Source organism: Ascaphus truei, chromosome 2 (assembly GCF_040206685.1).
Source record: "Ascaphus truei isolate aAscTru1 chromosome 2, aAscTru1.hap1, whole genome shotgun sequence".
Lineage (NCBI taxonomy): Eukaryota > Metazoa > Chordata > Amphibia > Anura > Ascaphidae > Ascaphus > Ascaphus truei.
In genome coordinates, this window is record NC_134484.1 from 354,783,964 (window position 1) to 354,802,246 (window position 18,283).

Here is an 18,283-nt window from a genome sequence, read left to right on the forward strand (position 1 = left end):
TCTCCAGTGCGGCTTAGCCTGCTTTGCAGATTTCTAGTGAAGCGCAGCACTAAACATCTGCTCACCTCCTTCATATTTATGCATTAAAGTAACAAATGGAGTGAATAGGCGGTTTCTTCAGGTGGACTGGTCAGCCTGAAGAAGAACCCTGTGAGGTTCGAAAGCTTGTCACTTACCTTTTACTGGACCAGCAGAAAGTTGAAATCATACTACCTACTCCCTCCAGTGTTACTTGACTACATGGAAGAAAGGACCAACATGGCTATCCATCCATCTTTTTATGAATACTCATGGTACATTTTCTAAGCCTAGTGCGTGTTTTCAGTGATGAAAGTTGACAAGAAATTTGCACTGGCCATTCATTTTATTATTATTATGTTGCTGTAAAGATGCCTGGTAATACATTTTATGCTCCTAAATTAACTTGGAACATGTATTTTCAAAATAAATGAGTGGCTGACGGTGCAGCAATGAGATAGAGCGCCAACTTGGCCAATCATTCCCAATTGGGGCTTTGCGTACCCCTAGGGGTTCGTGAGGAATCTCCAATGAGTTTGCCCAGAAATATATATTTAATTGCGGGTCCCAGGCAGTATAGTGGTTTCCTGAGCATGTGTGGGGACTGCACACTTGGAGTTGGTGGTGTAGCTGTGAATTACAGCAGGAGCTTCCAAAGGTGGTCCCTACAATTCTTTGCATCCACAGCAGCAAGGCATTGTGGGATGTGACTTTGGAAGCTCCTGCAGTAATTGACAGCTACACCACTCATGCTGTCTGCATACACTGAGGTGCAGTATGGGGCTTTAATAAGCGTGTGCTCACGCCACAAGCTCAGGACACGATACTGTTGGGGATCTGGAAAACAGTAGTCAATAAGATTTATTAATTAGGGGTTTGCGGAGCTAATATTTTCTAGCAGGGGGTGCACAATGTATAAAACTGAACTAGGCCATACGTCAGTAAAGCGGGAACGTGCCTTTTGGCTTAGATAGTAAATATGGCCCATAATGTGTCTGCAGTTCAGGTGTAGCCAGCAAAACATAACAGTACACAGCTTTACAGAACTGTAAGGGTTATTGGAGTTGCAGATCTCGGATACATTTTTCCACATGGTTGCGCCCTAAAGAACAGTAAGTACTGACCTTTTTTTTTTTATTTTAGTGGGAAGTGCACAAAGATAAATATTAATTTGCAATTCTCATCTGCACTAAACTGGGCTTAGGAAGGTAACCTGTCATTTTGCAAATTGCATTTCTCCGTCCTTTGGCCTTTTGCTGCTATGAGACTGACTCGAGCTGGCACCCCTTGTGCATTGTGACATCTAGAGAAAGTTACATGGGCTGCTCGTTCAACTGTGTGATCTCCTTGGAACCTCCTGCAGGTCTCCATAAGCAACTGAAGTGTTCTGAAAAGATCACGAGGATCACGCCTTTTGCTGATATAGCACAACTCCCCCCTTGAGGGGTTGATCAGCAATCACTTGACTCTGAAGCAAAATAACTTCTCTGCACTGATTACAAACGCAACTGCGGCATTTACCTTTACAGCTTCACTTCCCCCTGTCCAATTTGTTTTATCTATATGAAGATAATGGGTGCTCTAACAGTCCAGAAAAAAATATTGTATTCTTTTATAATCATCAATAATAGGAATAACACATATAGCCGAATTACGGAGTGGGTAAACTACTAGGTGAGTGTAGTATCACACTGGAGGCATAAGTATCAAAGGAAGGCAACAGAAAAAATATGTAAAAACACACTTCGCTGTACCTCATTGAAAATCACTGCATACTAAATCCAGCACTCACCCCAATACGTAGTAAGGAAGATGATCCATAGTTATAAAGTGTCAGAAGATCTTACCCACTCCTAGAGCTTGTTGTAATCCAGGCTGGCGTGTCCAGCCGCTTGTAGAGTTTCAAACAGTCCAGCAAATATGCAAATAAATGCACAAAGCATTGCACTGCCCAGGGACACAGGTGTAGAAAAATGAAAAAAGTAAATTATTGTTGGTCCGACATGACAAACAGGGAGGTAAGTACCCTCCAACGCGTTTCACACAACAAGGTGCTTTATCAAGGAGTATAGTACAGCACACCAAGGGACCTTTTTATACACTGCAATAATTACTACAATTTCGCGCCAAAAAAAACATGGTTACGACGTCATTATTGCGTCTCAGCATATCTCTATGGGCATATACCTCTGTGGATGTCTGGGAGTTCCTTCCTAGCGACGCCCCTAAATGACGTCACGACCAATCACTCCCGAGGCTGCCGGCTAGTGGGGGAGACACACCCCCCTTCCCTACAACCGCCGGAGACTCGCTACGCGCTGACAATGCTTCCTACTCCCTGCTCGCTGAGGTAGGGGCGGTGCTAAACCCCCAGCAGCCAGACCTCATCGGGGTGTTGCCCAGGAAACCCCACAGACGCTAATATCAAGCCTCTATAAGGGGTAAGGTAAACGAGTGAACTCGCTCCTCCCCATTGCAATGTCCACATAATGCACAATAACATATTAATGCAAAAGCAGCTCATGGTGTACTTCCGATCCCTCTAGTGTCCAGGAAAGACACCCATACACTAAACACAAAGATTTCACACATTTAAAAGACAGAGCTGTATTATCTACCACAGAAAAAAAACAAAATCCTGTTTATATTATTACCCTATCAACTTTGGATAGATCCGCATTTTAGCTTTGCGGATCTCCGTTAAAGTATGCAGCAAATGTCCGTTAACGATTTAGGTAACGTGGCATTTGTGCCCCTGGTTTAACAGAGCTTTGTGGATCTACCCTGCAGTGTGCCAAAGCGCACACTCCTTTTTGTTGATCCACAGGCACTAATCAGTCGGAATGTCTGAGGCTATTATGGTCATTTATTCCATAACTACAAGTGGATCCTTTATAATGTATTATAGGCCTTCTCTTCACAGAAGAAATGTGTTCCAGTTCACACAAACCCTGGTACACATGCATTATTGTCAAACAATCAGCAGTAAAGGCATTAAGAGGTGTGCAGACACTTTGTTTGCATAGCCAACAATTCAAGCGCTCAAAGTATTTGTTCACCATAATATGCAGCAGGCCTATAATATTACAGTAGCTGTGGCAGGTGCTGAGAAAAAGACATTTGCAGTTTAGTGGTTGAAATGTTTTAACATTTGGTGATACAGAGTGATCATTTATATACCTCCCCTATCACTTTGTTTTGGAAGAAACCTGCATGTCATGAAGGGATTTTACTTGAAGTTATTTTTGCAGAAGTACAACCTGCGCAACTTTCTTATTCAGTGATTGTTTCCACCTTCCATGCAATCTAACTTTACAGGATCAGAATTAGTTAAGATCTGTCCCCAACCCTAAATATCTTACTTATTTAGTCCCCCAGAAAACTGTCCTTTTTGTAGACGCATGCCGCTTTCGGTGTCCCTTCTTTGCTCCTCTTACACTCCAGCGACGCTTACCAGCTCATTCCTTTGCTGAAAGAAGAAATGAGAATGCCCTGTGACCACGCATGCGCGTTCTCACCTCGGCTTTCTCACCTATACTCTGTTTACTGACATTGGGGAACACTGATGCAACCAGAATCAAAATACATATATCCCCTGTGCACAATTTGTCAGGACCGCATGGCAATCTTGAGATGGATGGAAATGAGGTTGCAGCTCTCAAGCGCTCTGTGGCATTGGGCTACAGTTAGCCTATGTAGTCAAATTATATTGTCATTTCATTAGGTTTAAAGATTTATTGCATTATGTATAAATGTACAGGGCAAAATTATTTAAAATAAAACAAAATTCAGAGCGGTTTTAAATATGAGTTCAGACATATGCCTTTATTTAAAAAGCATAATTGAATACATGGTATATATAAATTAGGTATGACTTGTGTCAAGTGAATATATTTAAGTTATAAAAGGTAATTTAACAGGGATATAACGAGAGGAAGTAATTGGTTCCATTAACACGGTGCAGACATTTTCTTTTGTTCCAGCGCAACGAGGGTGATTCTGCCCAAAGCCCTGGCGTACATACAGTAAATACATAAAAGATACAAAGAGAAGTGGAAACTGCACAATTTACATGCAGAAACTGTAATAACTGCCATTACAATATTACACAAACCCGCTCTTTCCCGAACTACTCCCAAAATTGCAAAGTACCTTGAAAAATTAACGCCAAGTGCAAGGCAATTTATATCCTAACGCACATTTTTGTCGATTGTCACATGTTGCCAAAATGAATTAGGTGGTTACAGTTAAATAAAGGCAGGGAAATAAATTGGACCTTGTACATGTCATGATTTCGAGTGAATGCACCTTTACATTTCTCCCGTAACAGGAAAATAGTAGAGAACAGAATTGAGTATATTTTAATATTGTTCTGTAGCAGTTTTGTAGAATCTTTTCTTACGTAATATCCCGTTAAGAACATACTGCAAGAGCCTTCCAATTCAGCCTTCAAATTCACATTTTCTCGGTGTAGGGTACATATTTATTTAATGATGTAGCAAATTATTAAGCAGATTTCTAGTGCACGTTGTTTTTCTCTGTTGAATAGTAATGCATGTGGCATCTCGCCTTCAGCTTTAGATCTACTGTAGGTAAGTCTTTGGACTTTTGAGTCAGAGGTTGGTAAGAGGCCTATCCTCCCAGCCCTGCAGACAGGGACTGGAAAGTGAGTTAGCCCTTCATTAAAGATGTATTGTTTGAAGCTACGGGCTGAATAAAAAGCCACAGTTTATTTTCCCCAAACATGTCTTTCTGGTTGTGATAATCATAGAAAAGTAAGACACAGAGTGCAGCAAAGGTGAAGGATTAAATGTATTCAGCAGTACAAAATAAAGTAAGTGTAGACTTGCATACTGTACAGTATATAGTGTCGGCAATTCAGCAAGAGACAGCGCGCGGGATATACAGCTCTAAGACTCACTCTGTCTCTTTCCCTCCTGGATCAAGAACTGGGCAGAACGGACAGTGCTTTTTAACCATCTGCTGATTTGCTGACACTATATATGTAAGTCTACACTTACTTTATTTAATCTTTCACCTATAGACATTCACATTTTTTGGTTGCTTTTTTGTTAAAAAAATAAAAATTACTGTTTCTAATTTAACCTTTTATCAAATTTGAGGGTGCTTTCTTAAAGCAAACTTGGACAGGTTTGCAAATATGTACTATTAGCATATCTAGGAATTGGGCCTGTAAGATATGTTTTGAATGATCTGTTGAGGTAGCCCGGGATTCAATGGAACACGGATCTTAGCGCTCACTTGGGAAACTCGCACGTAGTTTCTCTTGAGACTCTGCTGAAAGGGCAAATGCAGTTCTTAGTGGTATCTTGGGGATACACGTACAGCTTTTCTAATCAACTGAGGGTCTGCCTATAGCTCTGAGGCGAACTTTGTCCTAGACACATCGCATAACTGTTGGCTAATCAAAAATGGTTTATTGAAAAGTCTACATCGCTAAGCTCTGCTGGCTATATTTAAAAGAATCTGCAGCATCTTTGCAGACTTCTAATTGTGCTTTGTGATCAGTTGAAACCTTATTTTTTTGCCCAGAGCAACCATAATACCAAAAGGGGGAGAAAAAAAATATTAATTTGATTGCGGATGATAGAATCGTTTTCTGCGTTAGTTTTAAATATGAAGTCGACAGGAGGCATACAGTAGTTGGAAAACTGTTCTTTTTATTGCACATATTTATTATACAGCTATAATGTTAGGCAACGTTTTCAACTCTGATTAGAAGGAAAAAAATGGTGCTTTGATGTCAAGCTGCCTGGCAGAGCACTGATAAAGGACTCTACAAACCAGGCAGCGATCAATAATAACCTTATTATGGATTGACTGGGGTTTGACCTAGACGGGTAGAGTCAATTTGTAATGAAGTGTAATTGACCACTTTGCTGTTGTAAGAGGGGTAACATTGAAAACAGAACTGTTGGGTGTTTTTTTGAGTGTACCACAAGTATTTGTTGCTGGTAATATCTGCCTTACGGAAAGAAAAGCTTAGAAAATGTAAACTGCAGTTCTTCACATTGTTGAATTTATATAAAATAAAATATATTATGTGATACCATCTCCCCATAAGAAGTCTGGTTTTTTTTTGCATTGTGAGTTCTGATAAAATAAGCTTTTAAATATGTCTCATTCTTACTCCTTTTAAGGCTGAGTCCATAGAGACTTCAGCTGGGCGGAGGCGCGCGGAGGCTGAGAGAAAGCGGGTGCTTTCCCTGGCCTTAGACTGCGCGCCGTCCGGGGGCGTTTCGAGGGGGGGGGGTGTGACGTCACGGAGCTGGTTCGCCCTCATTGGGCGAACCGCCCACATGACCGGCCCTGCGCTCCGGCGAGCACAGAAACTAAAATTTTATTAAGACACGCTTCCGCACGCTTGCGGAAGCGTGCGCGGCCCCTGCTAAAGCTGCTCTCATTGCGGCTGCAGGGGCTCACTGCCGAGCAGCAGCGCGCCTCACCACGGGCTGTCCATGCCCGAGGCCTAAGAGAGAAAATGGCAAGCATTTTAATGTAGCTCTCCAATATTCAGGTGCGTCTATATAATGTCAGAGTTGATCATCAACGTGAAATTTCCCGCAGCCATTTAAAATTCAGACGAGCCCAAAAGCGCCTGGACGGTTATGTTCCAGAATACCCTCTGCAGTTTGTGAAATGTTACAAATAATATTGCCACCCCCACACCAAAAAACTGTTTTTATGTTTCATTAATTAATTTGTTTTAAATTATATTTAAAGTCAGAAGTAGATATCTCTGGAATACCTCTGCCTTGGATTGAAAAGAAGGATTCACATTAGAATGCATTAAAAGGCTTTATGAAGTATCATATTGTGGTATTCCACCTTCCCAAAAAGTAACAGCATTGAAAATTAAAGTATCTTTCAGCTTCACAGACGAAGGGAAGTTTCTAAAGATCACTGATGAAATTGAACATTCTCTGCTGGAGAGATAATAATGAATTGAAAAGCAGTGTCAATTTTAATGTATGCCTATCCTGGTCTTTATACAATCTTAAATGTTATTGTGAGGATCTTGTTCTCGTGCAACGCACAGAGATATTCATCTGCAGTGTATAATCTATTGGCAAACAAAAATAAAAAATAAATATGGATATATATATAATATGGTATCTAAATACAGCAAACTGAACACGCTTTCCAGGTGGCAAATAATAAGTGTGTGAGGTTCAATGTTTAAGGTCTTTCCAATTTAAAGCATCTTGATAGAAATACTTGGCCTTGCCATGTGTAAGGGCTATGTATTGTCTATATGTAATTGTAGATTTGAGTGTTGTCGACTGAAAGTGGGGTTGGACTTGGTCTTACCAACGCTCAAGCATCACACACAAGTGCAGTACATTGCAGGCTGGTTTCCTTTGAAGGGATGCACTCGTGAAATTCATATGAGGAACTGAAATATATCAATATGGGAACACTTTGCTGTTTGTCCTTTTGAACTGTAGACTTTAGCTTAAACTTTAATGTTTAAAAAAAATGCATCCAAAACATCCCAAACAGAATGAATTGCCATGTTCAAGTATGTTAAAAAAAAAAAAAAAACAAGAAACGGAATGGAAAGGAACTGTTGTTGTTAATATTAATGACAATATCTTTTATTTTGTTGGGCACCAACATTTTCCATAGAGCAGTACAATGTGGGATTAGAAACAAGGACATTGTATAACAAGTATACAGTCTATGTTAAGACAAGCTGAGACAATAGGAAGGGTCCCTGTCCCAAGGCACTTAGAAGGAGGGGAGTGGAGACACCAGGAATAGTGTGTGTGTGTGTTGCATTATTAATGGTGATGGTAATTCCCGCATCCCTACTACGGGTATTTTATTACTGCAATATTAATGGCTTCCGTCATAAAATTGCATTAATAAGACGCAGTATTTTTTTTTTTTTTTTACCGGGTGGGATATTAACTCTGTTTTAACGGAGTTTGATGTACTTGGGCCATAATGAGATCGCAATCTCTGGGCATTGATGTCATCATTGTAAAATCGTTACCGAACCAATTTTACGTTCAAATGTATGAACAGTTTTCATAAAATCAAATGAGAGTGTTATACTTAATAAGTTTACTAAAGCATACAGTTGTTGTAAAAAGGGGCTTATGTGTGTGTATATGTATATATACACGTGTGTGTGTGTGTGTGTGTGTGTGTGTGTGTGTGTGTGTGTGTGTGTGTGTGTGTGTGTGTGTGTGTGTGTGTCTGTGTGTGTGTGTGTGTGTGTGTATATAGACATAGACATATATAGATATACTGTATTTCCTCGATTCTAAGAAGCACCTTTTTTCCCATTTACACGTGTGAAATTGGGATGCGTCTTAGGCTGCGCTTATAGTGCCCCGCGACGTAATGTCGCGCCAAAACAAATGCATTAAATCCGTCGCTTGCGTTTATAGTAAGCGCGACGGAGCTACAAAAAATTTGGAAGCCATTGAAATTTGATTTTGGGAGAGACAGTCTCCACATGTGACTGTCTCTACACCAATCACAGAGCGCCTACTGCACTCTGCCCGTCCCCTTCATGATGTCACTGGCCAAACTAAAGTGAAACTTTTGCCAGTAGCGACGGGTGACGTCATCGGCCGCGTCGCCATCGCCGGCGTCGCCATCGCCGGCACTATAAACGCGGTCTTAGAATCGATGTTTTTTTTAATTAAAAACGTCTAGGGGGCGTTTACCAAAAGCTGGTGTCATTGGCGGCTGGTTGAAGTGCTGGCTGCATCTCCCAGTGCCCCCCCCCCCCCGCGTGACTGTCAGCGACTATCAGCTGGGCAGTGCGGCGAAAGAAGGGCCGGCTGCCTCTCCGATCACCCCCCCTCCCCTCATCCTCCCTGGGTGACCATCAGCTGGGTGGTGCGGCGGTAGAAGGGTCGGCCGTCTCTCCCATTTCCCCCCCCCCCCCCCTCCCCGGGCGACCATCAGCTGGGCGGTTCAGCTGCAGAAGTGTCGCTAGCTGCATCTCCCATTCCCCCCCAACCCGACTATCAGATGGGGGCGGTGCAGTGGTTGTCGTGCCGGCCGCCTCTCCCACCCCCCCTCCTCACCGGGCATCCATCAGCTGTTCGGTGTGGTTGTAGAGCTGTTGCCGGCTGCATCTCCCAATCCCCCCCGACTATCAGCTGGGCTGGGCGGTGCGGCGGTAGAAGTGCCGGCCGCCTCTCTCCGATCTCCCCCCTCCCCCCCCCCGTCATCCCCCCTCCTCCCCGGGCGACCATCAGCTGGGCGGTGCGGTTGTAGAAGTGCCGCCGGTTGCATCTCCCATTCGGTGTCTGCCTCTCTCTCCCCATTCGGTGTCTGCCTCTCTCTCCCCATTCGGTGTCTGCCTCTCTCTCCCCATTCGGTGTCTGCCTCTCTCTAGTGTAGATACATGTGTGGTATTGTCTGCTAGTTAAAAAAAACAAGTTCTGCACATTTAATATAGTGTGGTTTTTCCCCCAAAATGTTTTTATTAAATCAAGGGTGTGTCTTAGAATCGAGAAAATAGGGTATATAGATATACCTAGTTATCTAATTATTATTTTTTTTTTTTCTTCAACTAGTTCTCTGAAAGGGCGAGATCAACAAAAAAAAAAAACATTTAGGAGTAGAAGGGCCACAATCTTATTGCAATGTAATTTTTAAAACATTTAAAGACTTGGCAATTACTACATTTCAACATTTTGCAAGCACTTCTAATATCAGTATCATATATATTTACATTACCTTAATTTACAAGTGAGGTTTAAGTGTGAAAAACTGCACAAAGCAATTGATATTGGCAGGAGCAAAGCGTTTATGGGCCAGAGTTGGCCCAGAGGCCACCAGTTGAAGAACCCTGTCCTAAGGTCTTGCAGGGAGAGGTTTAATTTTCTTTCATAGAAGCTCTATCATAGAGAAAGTCATTAAAGTATTTAAGAATTCATCTCGATGGAGGATGTAAAAGGCTTTTTTGGCAATATAAAGGCAGTATTTAGGGAGGAATTACAAACAGCACTTAAGGATATTAATAGGGATATCACCTCCCTGGGGGAACGTACAAATAATCTGGAAACTAAAACTGACAAGCTAGTAGATGTGCAAGAATCACTGGCACAAACCGGGGAAGAATCCAGAGAACTAACAGCTGAATTACAGGAAACAAATGAAGATCTAGAAAATGGATCACGTAGAAATAATGTCAAGATCAGGGGTATACCTGAACAAGTAAACCAACTAGAGTCTTATCTACACAGACTTTTCAAGAAGCTCATTCCTAACCTTGATCCTGACATGTTCCAATTGGACAGAGCACATAGAGCCTCAGGGGCCACCCCAAAAATGAGGGAAAACCGTGGGATACAATCCTTCGCTTCCTCTATTTCAAAGTAACAGGATTTACTAAAAGCTGCCAAAAATGTGTAAGGATTAGAGTTTGAAGGGACCAAGCTGGAAATTTACCCAGATCTCTCACCAATCACACTAGCACAAAGGAGGGAGCTGAAACCTATAATGGCGCAGTTGAGCGCAAAAGACATGAAGTATAAAGGTGGGGGTTTCCCTTCCGCCTGATGGTAATGATATGACATGGCGGCCAATTAAGAATGGCTATAAACCTACAAGAACCAGAACAAATACTGAAAGATCTAGGCCTACCACAGGCCACGCAGGTCTTCGGACAGGAACAGGCCTGCGGCTTCTCCCACAAGAAGAGACTGGCAACAAGTTGGGAGTCCTTGACGAACCCCGGCTAAGCAGCAGTGGACGTTAGAATAAACAGACCACACGACAGATGGCAGACACCATTTGACCAAATCTCATGACGTGTGAACTGATGATCGGCCTGGACCAGAATAAGCCACATGAAAAACATCAGATGAACAAGCTGGGGAGTGGGGGCTGGATAAAGAATAATTGTTATCCCCCCCCCCCCCCCGACAACCCAATAGAAGAGGAGATTGCAAATATCTTTAGGATAATTTAACTAAAAAGGGGGGAAACCCAGAATTCTACCTCATAGGGAAAAAACAACAAACAAAAAAGACATTGCCTTATCTAAATAGAGGCAGAGGTGTATATATGTACACCGCTGTATTCACTGCGGATCCCTTGTCATAAGTCGGATCGCGCAGTGTGCACCCAACCCACAAGCCCTGGACTTTGGACTTGAATGGATTGTCATCCAAGTTATTACCACACCCCACCACTCGCACATACTTTTTGTTTAGATGTTAGAAGGTTACAGTTAGATATAAGTTACCGTTTCGTTCCACCTGCAAAACATCAGAACACAGTTTGCGAGTCAGGATGGAATTTGATTCCAAGTACAGATAGTTCAATGTTTTTCTACCCAACACCAGGTTATACAGATTCAGTTGTAGACACGGAATTTCCAAGAGATTTCAACACGATCGAAGGTTCCTTTTAGTGTTATTATCAGTAGCCCCATGGGCGCTAACAGACAATATGGCAAGGGAAGTATACCAATGTGACATTAAGTGCAAGATAGTGCAGGAGAGAATGAAAGATACATTAATCTCTTGCGTTCTCATGTTTTCTCAACAAGCACAGGCCTCACGAAACTGAATAATACCACATTCACACCCTGATACATTGATGTCCAGGGAGCCATGGTGGGTGCAAATCCAGTGAGGCTAGAAGGTGACACACATCTAGATACATGTATCCAGGTTCTCACATATTGCATGGACACTACGTATCTAAAAGTCTATAATATCTTTATTTAGAAAAAAGCTCTCTCCCGCCTTAAACCTGTCTCACTTTCTGCCCCACACCTCTGGAATGTCCTTCCCCTCAATACCCGACTAGCCCCCTCGCTATCCACCTTTAAGACCCACCTTAAGACACATCTGCTTAAAGAAGCATATGAGTAGCACTGGATAATCATGGACACATGACACAAAGCTTGGCCCCCTGCAGACGCACTTACTAGTATTCCCTCCTACTGTCTCTGTACGTTCTCCCTACCTACCAATTAGATTGTAAGCTCCTCGGAGCAGGGACTCCTTCCTTAATGTTACTTTTACAGTATGTCTGAAGCACTTATTCCCATGATCTGTTATTTATATTTGTTATTTATATGACATGTATTACTACTGTGAAGCGCTATGTACATTTTATGGCGCTATACAAATAAAGACATACATACATACATACATACATCTTTAATATGGCTTATTCAATAATTACACACAATGTAAAAGGCCTTAACAGCCTCAGAAAAAGAAAATAGCCTTCTCAGACTACAAAAGGAGACTTGTAACCATACTGTAGTAGTGCTCCAGGAAACACACTTTAGCCAATAATCATTTCCAAAATGTATAGATAAACCGTAGAGACAGGTTTTTCTGGCTTCATCTAGCGTAAAGAAAACAAAACGGGGTGGCAATATAGTTTCACTGCAGCATCTCCTTCATACTGGAGAGAAAGAAATGCGAAAGAAACGGGAGATATATAACACTAGTAGGAAGGATCCAAGACTGCAAGGTCACACTGGTAAGCCTGAATGCTCCTTTTTTTTTTTTTTGCAGTTTTAGAAAAAGAGCTGAAAGGTACATTTGTAACGAGTGCTCACCACAAACAGGACGGGACCGCAGGGCTGTGGTGGGGATGTTAGAGTACACCGACCAACAACCGCGTCCGGATTGCAGAGTCGTAGTCGTGTAGCTGGGTCAGGGTAGGAGAGGTCAGATTAGTCGTGATACTCGCAGTGGTCTGGGATTGGAGAAGTCGGATGGTCATTGTGCGTAGCCGGTGTCCAGGAGTAGAGGTCAGGATGGTCGTGTGCTTAGCTGAGGTCCAGAGGTCATAGAAGGTAGAAGTCTGGGTACAAGCTGAGGTCTGAGGCAACAGGTAAACAAGGCAGAATGCAAGAGAAAATAGCAGGGCAGCAGGCTACTAGTGGCAAGCACTTGAAACATAAACAAGGTTTATGCTCAGCCAATTTGCCTCAGGGCTGGCTAAGCATATAAAGAGCAGGAAGCCAATGAGAAGGCTCTTCCCGGCATAATTAGATGTAGGCTGTCCACTGATAGGCAGGGGCAGGGTGTATCACAGCTGTGGAGAAATTGGCAGCATTAACCCCTTGAGTGCCCCTAGTATTGCGGCACTGACGTGAAGTGGGAAGTGTGACATCCTCTGCTGCGTCACGGGATGCGGCGCGGAAGCGGAGTCTAGGTCTGGTCCTGGTAGGAGTACTGTGGCGCTTGACGCGTGAGGGGCGTCACCCAGCAGGTCACGGGACGCATTACGAGGGCGGAGCCGAGGTCCAATCCTCACAATATTTGATAATCAGAGGAGAATTCAACATACCGCTGAACATCACAGACAGATCAGCAACACAGGTAAACTTGCCAAGATCCCTATGTGAAAAAACAATGGCCACATACCTCAACTCATTCCTTAAGAGCTATTCTTTGCAAGATTCCTGGAGGAGCCCGAGACCAGGGCGCAGAGACTACTCCTTTTACTCTAATCCACATCACAAATAGACTATACATTTATAAATAGACAGGCGTTCCCACTGTTGCATTCTGCAAAGATACACCCTATTATTTGGTCTGATCATGGTCCGGTAGAGAGACACCTGAGACCTCCCCAGTTGTAATCATTGAGGTTGTATAATTAACTCCTGACAAATCCAGAGATAGTAACACAGAGCAGGAGCTAGACCTTTTATTTCTACAAATAACACACTGGAAGTGACATTGGGTATATGGGAAACACATAAAGTATTTATTCAGGGCACACTGATTAAAATAGCTTCACATAGAAAAAATGTACAGTAGGTGGTGGATAAAAACAGACTTACCAGATCTCAAAATGTATTGGTAGTGTAACGGGAACTTATCACTGTTTAAGAGAAACTGCCTCTGCAATTAAACAGCTCCCTGCTAGATTTAGACAAGCAATCAACCAGACTCCACCTGTCCACATTAGAGCTCTAAGAAAAGCCTCCTGTTGGAAACAGAAGAGAGATTCCTGAATTCACAATCGGGCTGACACAGGAAAGCAGAGAAGCCTGCACACAGACACTGTCTTGAGCACAAAGGTGTGCTGAGATCCAGATACATATTTCCTGGACACAGAAGACCCAGGAACTTGCCAGAGACTGACATGGAGGGCCACCTGCTTAAGGTACCTCCTGAGACTTTGGGGTGATAGGCTGATAATGGGAATATCTCTCCAGTCCTGCAGCTAGGGTCTGGGGAAGTAAGTTAGCCCTTACAAGGGGATAGGGGTTTGTTATTTTGTTGTTTTTGTGTGTTTTGCCTGGATAAAGGAGCAGGCTCAATTACGCCAAGATATAATTTCACCCTAAAACAGTCTCCGTTTGCATACCTCTGCACACATCTCTTATAGGTAGGGTCAAGGATTAACCCATTTGTATGTCTGAAAGAAGCTTCTCGTATACCTTGACGGTGAGTTTTTCCGATATGCACAAATTAGACATCTCCTCAATAGTCAGTATAGCATACGAGCACCACAGCAAAGTACACAATTCAAGAGATCGTGCAGGTCGAACCCATTGTAAAAAGGCCTAATAACAATTGGTGCTGCAGGATTGATCAGATATACTGTATGAGACACCATTTACAGAATATTCATCAACACAAAGATAAAAGAAAATAGCTATAAATTGCTATATAGATGGTATCTGACCCCATCTTGGCTACATAAATAGAATAAGCAGCACTCGCTACTGCTTCTGGGGTTGTAACCAGACAGGCACCAGTGGGTCGATGTGTTGAACCTCATCAGTGCAACTTTAGTTTTCCAGGTTCTTACCTCTCCCTGGGCAACCTTGCAACATAAAAAACCTGACAACACTTCTTTCAGACATGGCAAACTAATAAACTAATAAACCACATATTTTCAGCAATGAGATGTGCTGTTGCAGGCACCTGGCAGGGCCCCATTCCTAAACCATCCTCGGTAATAGAGAAAATATGGTATGTCTTAAGCTTGGAAAAACTCTCGGCAGGGCTCAACGATACTACTGATTCATTTACGAGGATATGGGGGCCATGGTTAGCCCTCTCAACATTTGATGATAGTACAACCCTCCTTGTATAACCAAAGAGAATTAAAAAAAAGGCTAAAATCCAAATCAATTGAGAGGCGAGCTATTGGCAGAGAGCGAACATGATTTTACCCAAGACCATCTCTGTACCCCAACACTTTTCTCTAGTGTTTTGCAACCATCTGACCTTACCCTCTTCCTCCCTACCGCACCCCAATGCCGCCCCACCCCCTCCCACCCCATGGTAACTGTATGTTATTTTGGCCCCTCTTTTTTTTTTAGTTCATCCAAGAACAGAGTTTACAACAGGAGGAATGAAGAAATATTAAGAGTATTATTTGAAAATAACTAAATTGCAACGCTATTTGTAAAAGAGCATAACGTTTTCAGCCTGGTTTCCCACCCCCTTTTTTTTTTTTTTTTTTTCTGTACCCCTTCTACCTTTGAAAATCTAATAAAAAATAAATTGAGGGGGAGGGGGGAATGCATTCCCAATTACTGAGCCTAAAAAGTTCAGTATTTCTGTTTAACTGAATTTTCTCTTTACCTGAACATTAAGTACAATAACTGACTGGCCCAGACTAGAAGACTATAGTGAGGTCAGAGAATCAGAATGCCAGTGAATTCAGGAAGGTGAGTGTTCTGTCACTAGTTGAACATCAAATGGTGCTTGCATGATCTTACTGTACATAAGACGGCAAAGTTAGGAAGTACAAAAATCTGTTGCTGAGGACACCCTGCGAGAAAGGATGCATATGAGATGATGTATAACATCCCGAGAGAGAAAACAAGATTACCGAGCCACAAGTGACAGAGACACTGATACCCCCAGAGAACTGTGAGATGCCTGGAATCCAAAATATTGTTGAAGACGACTCTCATACAGGAGCCATGTAAATTCGTGCCATCCTGACTGCTGTCAAAAAGTTCTGTTCTCATGAAAACTGTTTCAGACATATTTTGTAACCTTTAAATGGTAATTGCAACTCCATATCCATGAGAAATGTCTTGTACACATTGCAAACTACAGTATTTTTTATGTGATTTAATATGTGCGTTTAACAGTAGACCCACATCAACCTTACTAGCATTAATATATACAGTGTAATTACTGAATATCTTTCTAATTCTATCAAGAGGCAGCAAAATAAAGTAGGGATATAATTATTTTTAAAGCCCTTTTTTTAGTTTGTTAGCTTGAAGATCGAGAGACCGTTTCAAAACTACAGATCAAATCATTCAAAACACTCATCTATGTCATTATGCAGCAGGTTCTCCTAAACCCATACTAATGTACAGTACATAACAAATCTAAGATACTGTAGGAATGTCCTGACTCATAAGGAGTTTGTGGTCACTCCCATATTACTGGAGTTCCCTCACTCTATGGTGCTGAGGGACCTCAACAAGTGGGACCTGAACAAGTCAGGCAATACTGAGGCTATGAATCTTAGATACTAAGGGATCCAGGGCATTTGGTGAATTTGTGTATGGCCTGACACGTGAGAACGGTCATACACTTGATTTGATCTTCGCGTATGGGGTATCAGTTGGGGAGGTAAAGTTTTCCTTCCCCCCCTATGGACAGAAATGCCTTTAATGTAAGACTACCGGTCTGCCAGACACGGCGGCTCCAGCTTGTGCAGAATGCTGCAGCTCGTATGCTGTGGCGTGTTTCTCGCTTTGAGCATATTACTCCCATCCTGCACGATCTGCACTGGCTTCCAGTGGTCTTCCGTGCTGGGTTCAAGTTGGCCATTATGGCCTTTTAAAAACTTGCAAGGCCAAGGGCTTGCCTATCTGCAGTCTCTTTTGATGCTTTGGAGGGATATTGGCTATGATCTCAGGTCCTCAGTGGGGTCCGCCTCTGTGCCAAGGGTACTAGACCCTATGTTGCAGGACTTCTCATGTGCAGCTTGAGATGTCTGGCAGGTAAGCGTGTAGTAACCGAAGTGTAGGCGCCGACTCTGGTGCAGGCAGTCCCAGTCCAAGCCAACGTGTTGGATTTAGTTTGTGTACTCTTTTTGCCTACTATCGTACTCATTCCATTGGTACTAAGGCGAGTTCTCTGAAGTAATACAACTCAACACGGACTTGCTTATTTATATAAGCACTGGAGGTGACGTCATCTGTGAAGGCTTCGGTGCTGGATGATCGCATCCCGCGATTCCATCTGCACTTACTCACCCGGACAAGGGAGGAGTGGTTGACGCTCTTGGAGCCTGGACTGGTATCCACCTGTGCCGGAGCTAACCTCTGCATCACTTCACTCACCTGCATTACTCCGCTAACCTGCTTACCTGCCCTCTGTCACCATTTATCCTGGCTGGGGGTTGATGTGAGTCTACCTTGCTTGGACAAGGGACTGCCTGCGCCCGAGTCGGCACCTACACTTTGGTGACTACACGCTTACCTGCCTTCTGTTGCTGCCTCCTTCTGGCTGTGTCAGCGTGAGAGTTTACTCTGATGTACACGATTTACGTTTTTTATAACAAGATGCTTATTTGAATGTCTCTTTTTTTTGTACGTGCTTTTATTACCCCCCTCGCCCCTTTATACCACTAAATTGATCTAAATACCACACCATGAGAGTTTTGCCCTTTTCTTCCTTCTTATACTTCCAGAATGGTAATGTTTGAGCCATCAAACTGAACAGCAGCATTCCCCTCAACCAGAAGGGAAGTTCTTTGTGTCCCCCCTTTTTTTTCTTCACATCACGGTTTACTAATTCACATTGACACTGTTGCATTTAGTCCATATGCAGTTCTGATTATTGATATTTCACTCCACCTTGTATATCTGAGTGCACCTTATTTGTCTTTTTAGAGGTCTGGAACTCGCTACCGCCAGAGTTCAGGTGTATACACCGACTTTACCACGGTTTCGGCACGGTGTAAGACTTCTTTCTTCCTTCTGGTTTTTCCTGTCTAACAAAATGACTTGTATATCATAGTTTCTTCTTAAACTGACTAACGTTTTTTGGTGCCCCCTTAAGTGGAGTTGTGCTTTTACTTAAATGGTGATGTATATCTGCAACAAGTTGAGCCTATTTTCAGACCGTCTGGTTTATGACATTCCTTGTATGTATTGGAATTCAGATTTCCCTGAATTTGTTTAAATACCAATAAAAAATATTAGGGACAAGATTTACTGAACTGTGATGTTGTCTTGACCACCTCTTCCGCCACTACTGGCCTAAAATATTTAAGAGGAGGTTAGCTGGTGTGACCTAATATATTCCCA

The 18,283-nt window shown here is 42.7% G+C and overlaps 1 protein-coding gene across 3 annotated transcripts in view; it reads left to right on the forward strand.

Annotated features, from left to right (window-relative positions):
* Window positions 1-18,283, forward strand: part of PLCL2 (phospholipase C like 2) — a 217,978-nt gene that overhangs the window by 159,202 nt on the left and 40,493 nt on the right. The gene's annotated exons all lie outside the window — the stretch shown is intronic.